Genomic DNA, 11,121 nt, shown 5'->3' with positions numbered 1-11,121 from the left:
TCCCCCCCCTGCCACTCCCCTCAGTCCTGGCAGCCCCCAATCCTTGGCTCCTTAGGGCGCTTGCACAAGGCATCATTCGCTGAATGCCCCTCTCCCTCCCCGCCATGGGCTCCAGCATGGGGATGCCTGGCCAAGATCACAGGACAGCTTAAGGGTTTAAACAGATAGGAGGCTTAATAGCTTGACCTCGGGACCTCTCCATCGCCTGCTTGGGCAGTGGCTGTGATTTTGCAGTGTGTGTGGGAACGTGTCCCGAGCCAGGTGTCACTCCGCTGGGGTAGATCTCCGGCCGTGCGTTGCAACAGGGGCTGGACAGACCTCTGCTTGCAGCAGAGGACCGAGCATCTGTGGGACAAAGGCTCATGTGCGCGCTGTGACTCTTGGAGATGTCGGTCCCCCTGTCTAGACAGGCTCTGTGAGCCTGACTTCTGCAGGGGGGATGTGGTTACCCCTCTGCTGGGTCTTGGAGCTGGTTGGGGGAGTACAGGCAGGATGGGCAACCAAGCCCCTGCCTGTCTGAGTGTACTTGAAGGGACCCCACGGAGGCAGGGGTTTGTCCCTGGCTACACATGGGAGATGTGGATTTGGGGCTGATGCTTGGTGATGCAGCTCTCATCTCCTCTCTTCTAGCAGGTGCTCCCAGCATGATCCCAGCAGTGTCCTGGCATGGATGATGGGTAGGAGAAATATGTCCCCAGCTACAGGAGCAGTGAACATTGAGGAGGAGTTGGCACACCGGGGTCGCAGCCTCTGATGCCACCTGGGATCCCCAGTACATGCTGATCCCAGGCGAGACACAGTGCTCAGCGCTGCCATAACCCTGCCGGCTGCTCTCCCACACCACTCCTGACACGTCTCCTCGTGTGCCGGCTCCAGTGGGTGCTTGGCTGCTGCCCTGGGGCTGTCTTGGCATGTTTGCACAAGGTGGGCAGCCTTGACCTGCTCGGGGCTGCGTGGGTGGCATCCTAGCCTGGCAGCGGCAGTGTGGTGCCTTGTGCCAAAGGGCTCCAAGCAGAGCTGGCCCAATGCGGGCTGGCATGCCAAGGGGGAGGATTTGCTGCCATCTCCCCTCCCATCTTCAGCCATCAGTGGGTTTGTCTCCTGGAGAGCAGCCTGTGTCCCTTCGTTGTCACAAGACGTGTCCTGCATTCTCTCCTTGGAGAGGGGGCTCGGTTTTAACTCTGCAAACCTGTTGCACCCAAAATCACAATGCGCCTCAGAAAAGCCTGGCAACCCTGCTTGCGCTGCAGCATCGTGGGGGTCGAGCAGGAGCCCTTGGGTGAGTCCCAAAACCCTGCCAGGGGCTGTCACCAAGCCCAGGAACATCCCTGGCTCCAGAAGGGATTGGGTGATCCCCATGGTGACCCATTGGCCTGTGTCCCAGCAGTGCCCGAGCTGAGCAGCCAGGGACCGGCGCTGGGGTGAGGGGGCCCAGCAGCATTTCCCCCCCTTCCCCAAGTTGTTATTTCAGCTGCTGGAGCCTCCGCAGGGCTGACAAACACCCCGCAGGTGCTGTTTGCAAGTACCTTCTCCCCTCCGCCCCAAAACCCCCCGCTCCCCGGCTCGGGACTCCCTCGCCTCCGAAACAGAGGTGAATGCGCGGGGAGGTGTGGGGCGCGGGCCAGCGTGCGCTGTTTGTGTTGGACCTGCCACGTGGGGAATTAGTTCAACTCGGCTGCTAATTGCTTCTGAAGTGCGGGGCTCTGTCAAACGGACATGGATGTGTGACGGGGACAGTGAGCGCAGCTGGGGAGGAAAGCTGGGCCCCGTGCTATTTTGCTTGGGGCTCTCAAGACCTCGATATCTCCTCTCTCCCGGCTGTATCGGCCCCACTTAACCCACAGGAAGCAGAGGTTTTTCGGCTGTGACCTAGTTGCTTGCAAGCCCTGGGACTGAGATGTGATGCTCTGCTTTTGGTGGAGAAAGAGCAACCCCTTTCCCTGCCCGACATCATCTCTTCTGGGCTGGAGAGGGGGAATGGGCAGGGAAGGGGCTTTCCCTGCCCCAAATCCCCGTGCTGAGCCCTGCTGGCTACCTCTGCCCTGTCTCAGCCCAGCTTTGCTCTCATGCTTGTTTGTAAATCCCCGACTAGTGGGACCGGTGGCTGGGAAGGACAAGTGGTGGGAAAGGAGGATTTTGCCCCACAGAAGGGGCAAGCATGGGCTGACCCCCTCCATACCTGAACTTTCACTGTACCTGATCCCGCCATAGCTTTGGGCCTGGGGTGGTGGTGCAAAGGGGTCTGGTTCCCCCACCTCAATGTGAATCCAGCTGAGCACAGGCAGGAGAGGAGAGACGACCCTGCATGTTGCACAGAGCGTTTCTGGGACCTCCAGCCATGCCAGCACCAAAGCCCTGGGTGCACGTCGTAGGGTGCTGAGCATTTCCCTTTGCAGGCTGGAGACAGCATTATTCAGCATCACTCCCCTTCGAGGAGGCCAAATTCACCACAGCATCAGCTGTCCATCTGTGGTGGGAGGGGATGTCCTTTCCCAGAGGTGGGTGGGATCCAGGGCAGGAAGAGGACCTGCCAGATGCTCTCCTGGCCTTGGGAAGAGGCCACCAACCCTACCACCGTCTTTCATGCAGCCATGACTGTGCTGTTGACCCATGGCACCCCCAGGGTGATGTGCAGGGAGAGGGCTCTAGGCTGGATCAAGGACAGAAAGCCCCAGGCAGGCTAAGGTCCCTGGGATGGACATGGTCCGCTGGCCCTCATCCCTCTGAGATTTAGCATTGACTGTTGCTTTGAAGCCTCTGTGGGCTAAACCAGGGCGCCTGTCCAGTGCCTGCATCCCTGCTGGATGCTGCGCACTGCCCGGCTCGCTGCGCTGCTGACCTCCATCCTGCAGTCCTGCCTGTGCCCTCTCCCACCCCTCCCTGCCTCCCCTCCCTCCCCCTGCTTTCATTTAGTAATTGTCGTTTAAAAGCCCAAACGCCCATTGTCCAAAAGGGGATTAAGCACCATCTGTGCAAACTTTGAGGCCATTTTCGGTGACTGGGAGGAAACGGATGACTCAGAGAGACATTACGACACAGATCGGCTGTGACCCCGGGCTGAGCGGGTGGATATCTGTGGAGCAGCCCTGTTAACCCAGGCACCTCCCAGCAGCCTTTTGAGGCTCATGGCAAGGGAGCCAGCAGCAGTTTTCGGAGGGCTGTGGGTTCCCTCCTGAACTGTGAGGTGTCCCGGCTATCCCTCATGTCAGAGCTTTATTCTGTCTGGTCCCACCGGTGGCTCCTGAGTTCTGGTTTTGAGCAGCGCTGGTGGGAAGGGGATGTTGGCTCCATGGTGGAGTGCTGAGGCCAGGAGGTCAGTCTGCATTAGTGTGGGCCCTCCCCTCGTGTTTTGGCTCTTTTCCCCCAAAACGATGTCTGAAGGATGGTGAAGGTGGCCCTGGAGGAAGGTGACAGTAAGCGCTGCATCCACTGGTGAATACCAGGAGATGCTTTCATATGGAAGCAAGAAAGTTGTGTTCCAAGTAGCTTCTCTCCGTTACCACCTCACCTGCCCCATGCGTGACATGTTCCCGTAGCCCATCTGGACTGGGATGACACCCAAACTGAGGGCATGGTGGTGGTGAGGCACATGGGAGGCAGAGGACCAGGCTGCCGGCCATGGTGGCCCAGCAGTGAGGAGCACTTGGCCAAGGTAGGATTTTCATCAGGACTCAGTGTGGGTCCAGCTGTTGCAGGGTGAAGAGGGAGATGTTCAATGCTGGTCTCCTTTTAGCACACCTGAACGGCTGCTGTCAGCTCTGACCTGTGCAGGGACTTCGTGCAAGGTGGGTGACTTCCCTGCAAAACCCCTGCCTTAGCAAACTCAAAACCCAAAACCCCTTTGGTCCAGTGTCCTGAAGGAAGAAATTTGGCAAAGGACCACAGATTTTAAGGTAGTTAAGGTTGGGAAGACTAAGGGGATCAGATGTTTTGAAGGATGGTGATTTAGCTGATCCCATGATTACCGGAGGTGGATCTGGCTCCTGAGAAGGGCAGGCACAGCTAAGCCCAGGGAGCTGAACAGGGATCCCTGGGTGATGGATGTGAGAATGATGAGTGAAACGCTCCCAATTTTTGTTTGTAGGGGAAAAAGGGATTTCTAGCTTGCAACTTTTTCCCTTTGCTCCATGTTTTCGTTGTTCCCCAGCTCCACCATGGCTTGTTTCCGGCTCGCCAGGATGCTGCTGATGGGCAAGAGGTGATGCTGGAGCAACTCTGAGCTCAGATCCAACAGCAAGGACAAGGCAGGGCTGGACTTCGAGTGCTGGCAGTGATATGGAAGGAGCACCAGGAAAATGCTCCTCGTTTGGAAGCATTTTGCTCAGCTCCTGCTCATGGTGTTGTCCATGCCCATTGCACTGGGATGGGAAACGGGTGTGAGATGTGTCAGCTCCCTGCTTTGCTAGGGGCATGCCTGCATCTAAATCTGGTATCCTGTGCACAGCTCAGGGTCTTCAGATCCTAAGAGGTGATGGCTGGGGCAGGAAATAAGTAGCCCTCAACAAGGAGCTGTGATTAAGACAGCTTTACACCACAAGTCCGGCCTGGACAGATACAATAACCCCAGAAGTTGGTGAAATTATTAGGCAGAGCTTAAGTAAAATGATCTGAAGACAGTGGTAAGGCAGGTGAGATTTTGCTTGGCTTAACGGGCAAAACAGAGAAGAAAAGGAGAGGAAAGAATTTCCCCTGTGAAAGTCTCGGCTGGTTCAATTTCCAGTGACGGTCAAAGAGTTAAAGTGATATGTTGGGAGTTATGAGTGTTTATCTAAAAGAAAAGTGGCAGGTGAAAGGGATATAATAACACAGTTTGTAAAGCAATGCAATATGTTCGAATTATCCAAGGATCAGAGCTGGAATTTGGAAGGTAATATTGGATAGAAGGAAATGGGAGATGGAGACAGAAATAGGATGGGAAAAAAACAGCTTGAGGTGGCTTCCCCATTGGTTGTTACAAAGGAAAAAAAAGGGGTTGGCATTATTAAGACCATTGTGAATTTGTTTATTAGAGGGGATTTTTATTGTACTTTCAGAATTAAGCTCAGGGCCTCTGCTATATCAGGGTGCAGAACAGACCCTCCCAAGCTGGGTTTGGCTGGAAAAACATGGGCAGAGTCTGTTACCGTGCCCGAGAACATCCCTGGAAATGGCCCTTGTGCTCAGATGACCTGCGAAACTCCCTGACTGAGTGCTGGGATCCTTCCCTTCCTCCTCCGGTGTGCTGGGCTGCGGGTGCTCAGCCCCGTGGCAGGATTGGGTTCCCCCCAAATCTCTGATGGGCTGAGCGCTTTCTACAGCAGCGATGAAACAACTGCTCTCCACCTACCCAACCAAGTGTCTACTTCTGCTCTTGCCTCCATAGCATCGGGGGATCTTCTTCATGGGGAAGCACATGGGCAGGTGGGTCTTGGCACCATGGGAAGATGCAGGGGATGCAGCTGGGAATCTGCTCTGCTAAGAAAGCTTGGGCACCTCCAAAGAGCTTCCCTTAAAACTGTGGCAGAGACATGCAGGAAGATTTCAGGTAAATTTGTCCCACTGCCCTCACTCTTAATTGGCTTTTACAACTTCGGCTTCATCTGCTCTCCAGGCACCATCCTCACTATTGCAGAGCTCAGCTTCTCCTGGGCTGTTTGCCCGGTTCTGGGAGGTTTCCAGCTCATGCTGGCTGTGAAACTCAGGGAGGGCTTGGGGAAGTTGCAGCACCTCCACCACTGCTTCTGCCCTGAGCCTCCTGTCTGAACAGGCTCCCCAGCTCCAAAATCTCCATTTGCCTCCTTGGCCACATCTTTGTCCTGACCTCTGCTCCTCTAGGTGGTATGTTGTTGCCTCCAGCATCTTCACCTGCTAAAGCCTTTATGTTGGCAGCTCTCTCATGGCCATGGTATTGGAAAATCCCCTCCCATTGCATGACTGTCCTCTCTTATCAGGGCTTCTGTGCCTTTGACACTCACCAAGGAGACCAGGATTGTGTTCAAACCTCTGCGTGGTTTGCAGGTACAACAATATACACCAGCCTTCTCTAACCAAGAGAAGGTAAAAGGAAAAAGCCCACGAGTGGAGTGTAATTGATGCATTGACTTCCTGAATCTGCAGGCAGCCCAGAGCAAGGACTCCGAAGTGTACCATCATCCAAGCATGCTTCTTTATCAGCCTGACTTTTCCTAGCTGCAGCACATGGAAAATTGAGATGGCAAAATGACTTTATTGAGAAAAAAAGACACAAAGGACTGATTTATTTTGCATCTAATTCAGCTCTGAGGCCCTCCCAGATGTTCCGGGTTTCTTGGTGGAAATGAAACGGCTGCAGATTTTCCAGCTGGCCACGGAAAGCAGAGCACTTACACCAGACCAGGTCCCAAATGAGCTATCTGCAGGGCTTCCACTGCTCCTGTTTCGCTTTGGCTGTTCTGCCTTTCCTCATGTTCATCTCAAAGTTCATTTTTCTTAATAGCATCTTGGGAGTCCTGTCTGTCCCACTGTCCCCTTGTGGTCCCAGTCCCCTGGAGAGTATGCATCTTCCTGCTGTGCTATGGGTTGCATGTTTTCTTCCTTCTTTTGCCCCGTCGGTTACTTGTTCATCCTGCTTTCTGTCTAGACCTGGTTTCTTTCTTTGCTTGGCTTTGGTGAAACAGCAAAGATGTGGCACCATCACACCAGCTCCCATGAATGCGAGAGGCAGCCCTGGAGCTGCAAGACCTCGTCGTCCATGCTCGTACCCAATCGTCTTTATTACTGCAGATCTAGTGAGGTCTACTGATGGACTTGGAACAAACCTGCCTTTTGCTCCAAAACAAAGCAAAGCAAACTAGATGGAAGGAAGCGTGGCTCATTGCTAATGAAGCAAAAGATGAAGTGCTCGAGTTCACCTGGATCTGACTTTCCAGAGAGAGGACTTTGCTCTAGAATAGAAAGCTGCACCATGAAGCCTTCTGAGATGCATTTCCTCGAGCCCCCCATGAGCCTGGGGAGTGTTGTTACATAAGTAAGTTAAATATCCCGCTGCAGGTAGAGACTCCAGAACATCTTCGTGGTGTCCTTGGAAGTGGCTGCAAGCTGACGGTTGCCCTGTGGTTGGCCTCAGATAGCTTGTCTGTGCAAGGTCTGTTATGCCTGGTAATTCTGTGAGGCAACATGAATACTGATGTTCCTTTTTTTCCAGAATTCCAGATTTTTTCACTCTTCCAACTGAGCTGCATATAAACCACAGTGCCTTGACCCCTGGCACTGCTCTGAACATGTTTTATATTTCTGTGGTCTTTCTTGGACATCTTGTTTTATAGCCAAGTTTGAAGGTATCTATAATCCTGCCACACTGAATTTGCTGCACAACTTCCTGGACAGTAGCTCAGCAAGCAGCTTTTTGCAGTACAACAGGGTGCCTGAACTGTCTTTTTCAGAAGCAGCCTGGAAACTCCCTTTTAAATTTCTAATTCTTGGGTTCAAGAGCCACTCGCTGATAAACTTCCACACACCAACTTTCTCTCCTTCAGCAAAGTTGAGGTTTTGAGGCTGTAAATTGCATGCGTTGTCAGGTGCTGAGTCTCTTGGGTTTCTTTGGTGGAAACTGTAGGTAAGAGAGAAGATGCAGTAGCACTTTTGGTGTCCTACATCCTTTCCTGGCCATGGCAATTTTTTTGACAGTTCCTTGACGTGTGGTGGGAACAGATCATGCATCTCTTGTTTCTGGACCAGCAAGGCAATGCTTGTACATACATGTTGTTGAAATCATCTTGCAGGCCAAAAGATGGGAACTGGAGAAGCTGATGGCTTCTTGCGTTATGATGTGGGGAAGAAGTCACAGTTCTGCTGAGCTCCTGCTTGGTGAGCAGTGGTCCTGTTCTGGCAAAGAATGCATGAGACCGTCTTCTGGGCACCTGGGGATCATAAGGCGGGTGAGAGACCAGCTATCATGGTTTTGGTTCCTGGTCTGTACACCAGTAGTCACTTGTGAAGGGAGTTTATCTAACTGGTGGTTGCCTGCTTTGCAGCGCTGCTTGAGAGCCTTGTTTTGGAAAGGGCTGGAGGCAGTGGTGAGACCTTCTCATGGACTGAGTTTGGCTACCACCCAGCTCAGGGAGGCTGGGACATCTGAAGGAACAGGATATTGCATTTTCCAACCCCTTCTTAGTATGCCTTGCTGTAGTAGCGCTCACTTGTGGTGTGCATGTGGAGGAGCTCACGCGGATGTTTGTGCTGTCTTGCCTCTGCTTCGTGTGGCTGCAGTTGCAGGAGCAAAGCTGCGATAGTGCAACAACTGTCCTAGATCAGAGCTGGAGGAACAAGTGGGCTTAACAGCCGGTCAGGGTTTTTGGGTGGGGTTTTTTTTTTGCACTGCTGATTCTAATTAAGGCTTGCAATTTGTGCTTTTGGAGGTCTGGAAGGAGAGGACCCCTGATGTATGATTTAGCTGCTTTGGACCAAGCGTCTGGCATTGAGGCACTGCCCAGGGCAGGTTGGGGATGTGCAGTGGTAGGGAGACTCTTTGCAGTCACCCAGCCAACATGCCTTGCTCATGCTCTTGAGGAAATTAATTAATGGTCAGATTTGGGGTGGGGCGAGGAACGTCTTGCCAGGTCAGGAGGCCAGCCTAGGCGAGCTTGTGGCTCCTGAGTTCTGAGCACAAGCACAAGGATGGGGCTTGTGTGTGGCCACATCTGTGGGACCCCTGAGGAGGGGCTCTGTGGCTGCAGAAACATCCCAGGCATACCTGCGAGAGATGAGGAGGGGAGCGCCTGGTGCAGGCGCTGCTCGAGCGACAGATATTAGCATGGTCCAGCCTAAATGCTGAGATGTGGGGCCTGATCCTCAGCCTGGCTCCTGCCCCTTCTTCCTCCTCCGCCTGCACAGGGTGTTATGATCGAGTCTAAGGCAGGTTGCACAATTTATTTTCCTGTACTTAAAGCAGGATTTTGGCAGTCAGGGTCGGGAGGCCTCTCTGAGGAGCGCTGGCTGGGCGCCCTCCCGCTGTCACGGGATCATGCTGCTGTCAAAGGCTCTGCTCTGCTGGGCGTCCTTCTGCATGGCCTTCTGCCGCAGCTTTGGGGCTGATGAAGGCAGCGCCTGGGCGGCCAAGACACCCCTGACATCTTCAGCAAGTGTTGGTGGGAGCAGTGGTCACCTCAGCGTGGGTGCTGTTATGCCGGACTGAGGTGACGGACCCATCTTTTCCAATTCCCATGACGTGGCAGCTATAAGGAGGACCCATCTTCTTCTGCCATCTCCCCATGCAGAGAGACGCCATCCCATCCTTAAAGCATCTTTTCTCAGTGGTCCCAGGCTCTTGTTTCCTGCTGTCTCCATCATCTGGCTTCCCTACAGCCGGCTGGTAAATTCATGTGGATAAAGGGAGAGCAGGAGATACAGGAAAATTACTGTGGTCACCACTGCAGGAATATGCAGTAGGATTTGCTATTACGTTCGCTGACAGTGTAAGGGAGGGAAAGGATGAGAGTGCTAATTTGTGCTCTGCATGAGCACTATTAATGTCATCCATGGTGATTTAATTGCTTTGCGAGGAGAGCGGCGGGTGAGGCTGAGCATGCCCGGGGAGGGAGGATGAGATAGTTGGGAGTGATGAAAGTGTTCATGGCCAATAAAGGGCACAGGGGTGATGTGGCCAAAACAGCTGGAGAGAAATATCAGCTCTGCCCATGCGCTTGGCCGTGTCGTGCTCAGACCGGAGGGTGGAGAGGTGCAAATGTGAAGCCCAGAGCATGGAGTAGCTGAGGTTGAAGGTACGTGACTCATGGGGTGGGTTTTCCAGGAGAAAAGGTGAAGAAAAAAGGAGCAGAAGATGGTGGTGAAGTTGGGAGTTTGGGGAATGGGAAAAAATCATGGAGTTACCCATCCGCTGGAGCAGGGTGGGGAGGACTTGGAGGGGATGTCCTGTTATTGCCACGATGATCTCGAGTTGGCAGTGGGACATCCAGGAAGGTTTATGAGTGGGAGAGGTCGGGTGGAGACGTCGGCCTGTGAGTCCTCGGAGGAGAGATGACCTCACCAGGGAGAGGGTGTTGAGGGGGCCGAGGAGGAGGACCGAGTGCCGAGCCTGTGGGGCTGGCATGGGGCAAGCGTGTGGAGGGATGCGGTGGTGGGGAGGGGCTTAGCGGGATGCATGGGGGATATAGAGGACAGGCTGAGTGGGTGGGGGGCACTGAAGGAGGAGGACATGAACTTCTTGCTCTGTCCACGGTTGCAGAGAAGCTGGCACCTCCCTGCACCTTGTTTCAGCATGAGGGTGAAGCATGTTTTGTGTCACCACCATGCTGGGAGGTGATGTGGGGGAGTGGAGACAGTCCCTCACCTGGGGCTGAAGCTGGAGTGGGGAGGGGAAGGGATGGAGCGGGGAGGTTGTGGGGTGGGATCCACCAGAGGAAGAGAGGAGCTGTTTGAAGGAAGGGTTTTTGGGAGGCTTGGGGCTCATTTTCTCCCATCCTACCATCCTATTTCTGCAACAGCTGTTGAACTTAAAAAAATAGCCCTCAATCCCTGCCACCCATGGAGGCCAAAGTGAGAGAAGCCATTTGTTTTACCATGAACCCTGTGGAAAGGTGAGCTTGGAGAGCACAAAAATGGAGAGCTACGACTAAAGAAAGGAGACAAGGCAAAGCATTAGTGCAGCTGGGCCCAGCAGCAGCCTGTGCTGAAGTGAGCAGCTTTGGACCATAGGGAATGGCATGAAAAGGGTGCAGCTGAGTGCCCCTGGCTTGTGGAAGGACAAGGGACAAGTGAAATGCACTGGCCTGGGGGCAGCTTGGAGTGTGCTGGGCATCTGGCACCGCATCCCCTCCCAATCCAGCACCCCGCAGCACAGGGTTGGAGGCAAGAGGCGGCAGGTCTCTGACTCTGCATCTACGGGCAGTTCTTGCCTCCTCCCAGCTCAAACGCACCTCCAGACCACTGGCAAGATGTTTGCAGCAGCACACGTAGGAAGTGGCCCTTTGGCTGCAGGCAGGGGAGGAGAGCACTGTTTTAAGCAGATGAATATCAGCGCCCTCTCGACGGGAGGAAGTCTCAGACTTACTGAAATCTAAGATAAGTGGCCTCTTAAGCCAGCGGTGTGTCAAGTGGTTAAGGCAGAAGATTAGCGAGCAAGCTCTCCTTCCACTGATGGGAAAG

The sequence above is a fragment of the Pygoscelis adeliae genome, unplaced genomic scaffold, assembly GCF_000699105.1.
Source record: "Pygoscelis adeliae isolate BGI_AS28 unplaced genomic scaffold, ASM69910v1 Scaffold291, whole genome shotgun sequence".
Lineage (NCBI taxonomy): Eukaryota > Metazoa > Chordata > Aves > Sphenisciformes > Spheniscidae > Pygoscelis > Pygoscelis adeliae.
The sequence above is the reverse complement of the archived record's forward strand: the minus strand, read 5'-3'. Positions refer to the sequence as shown.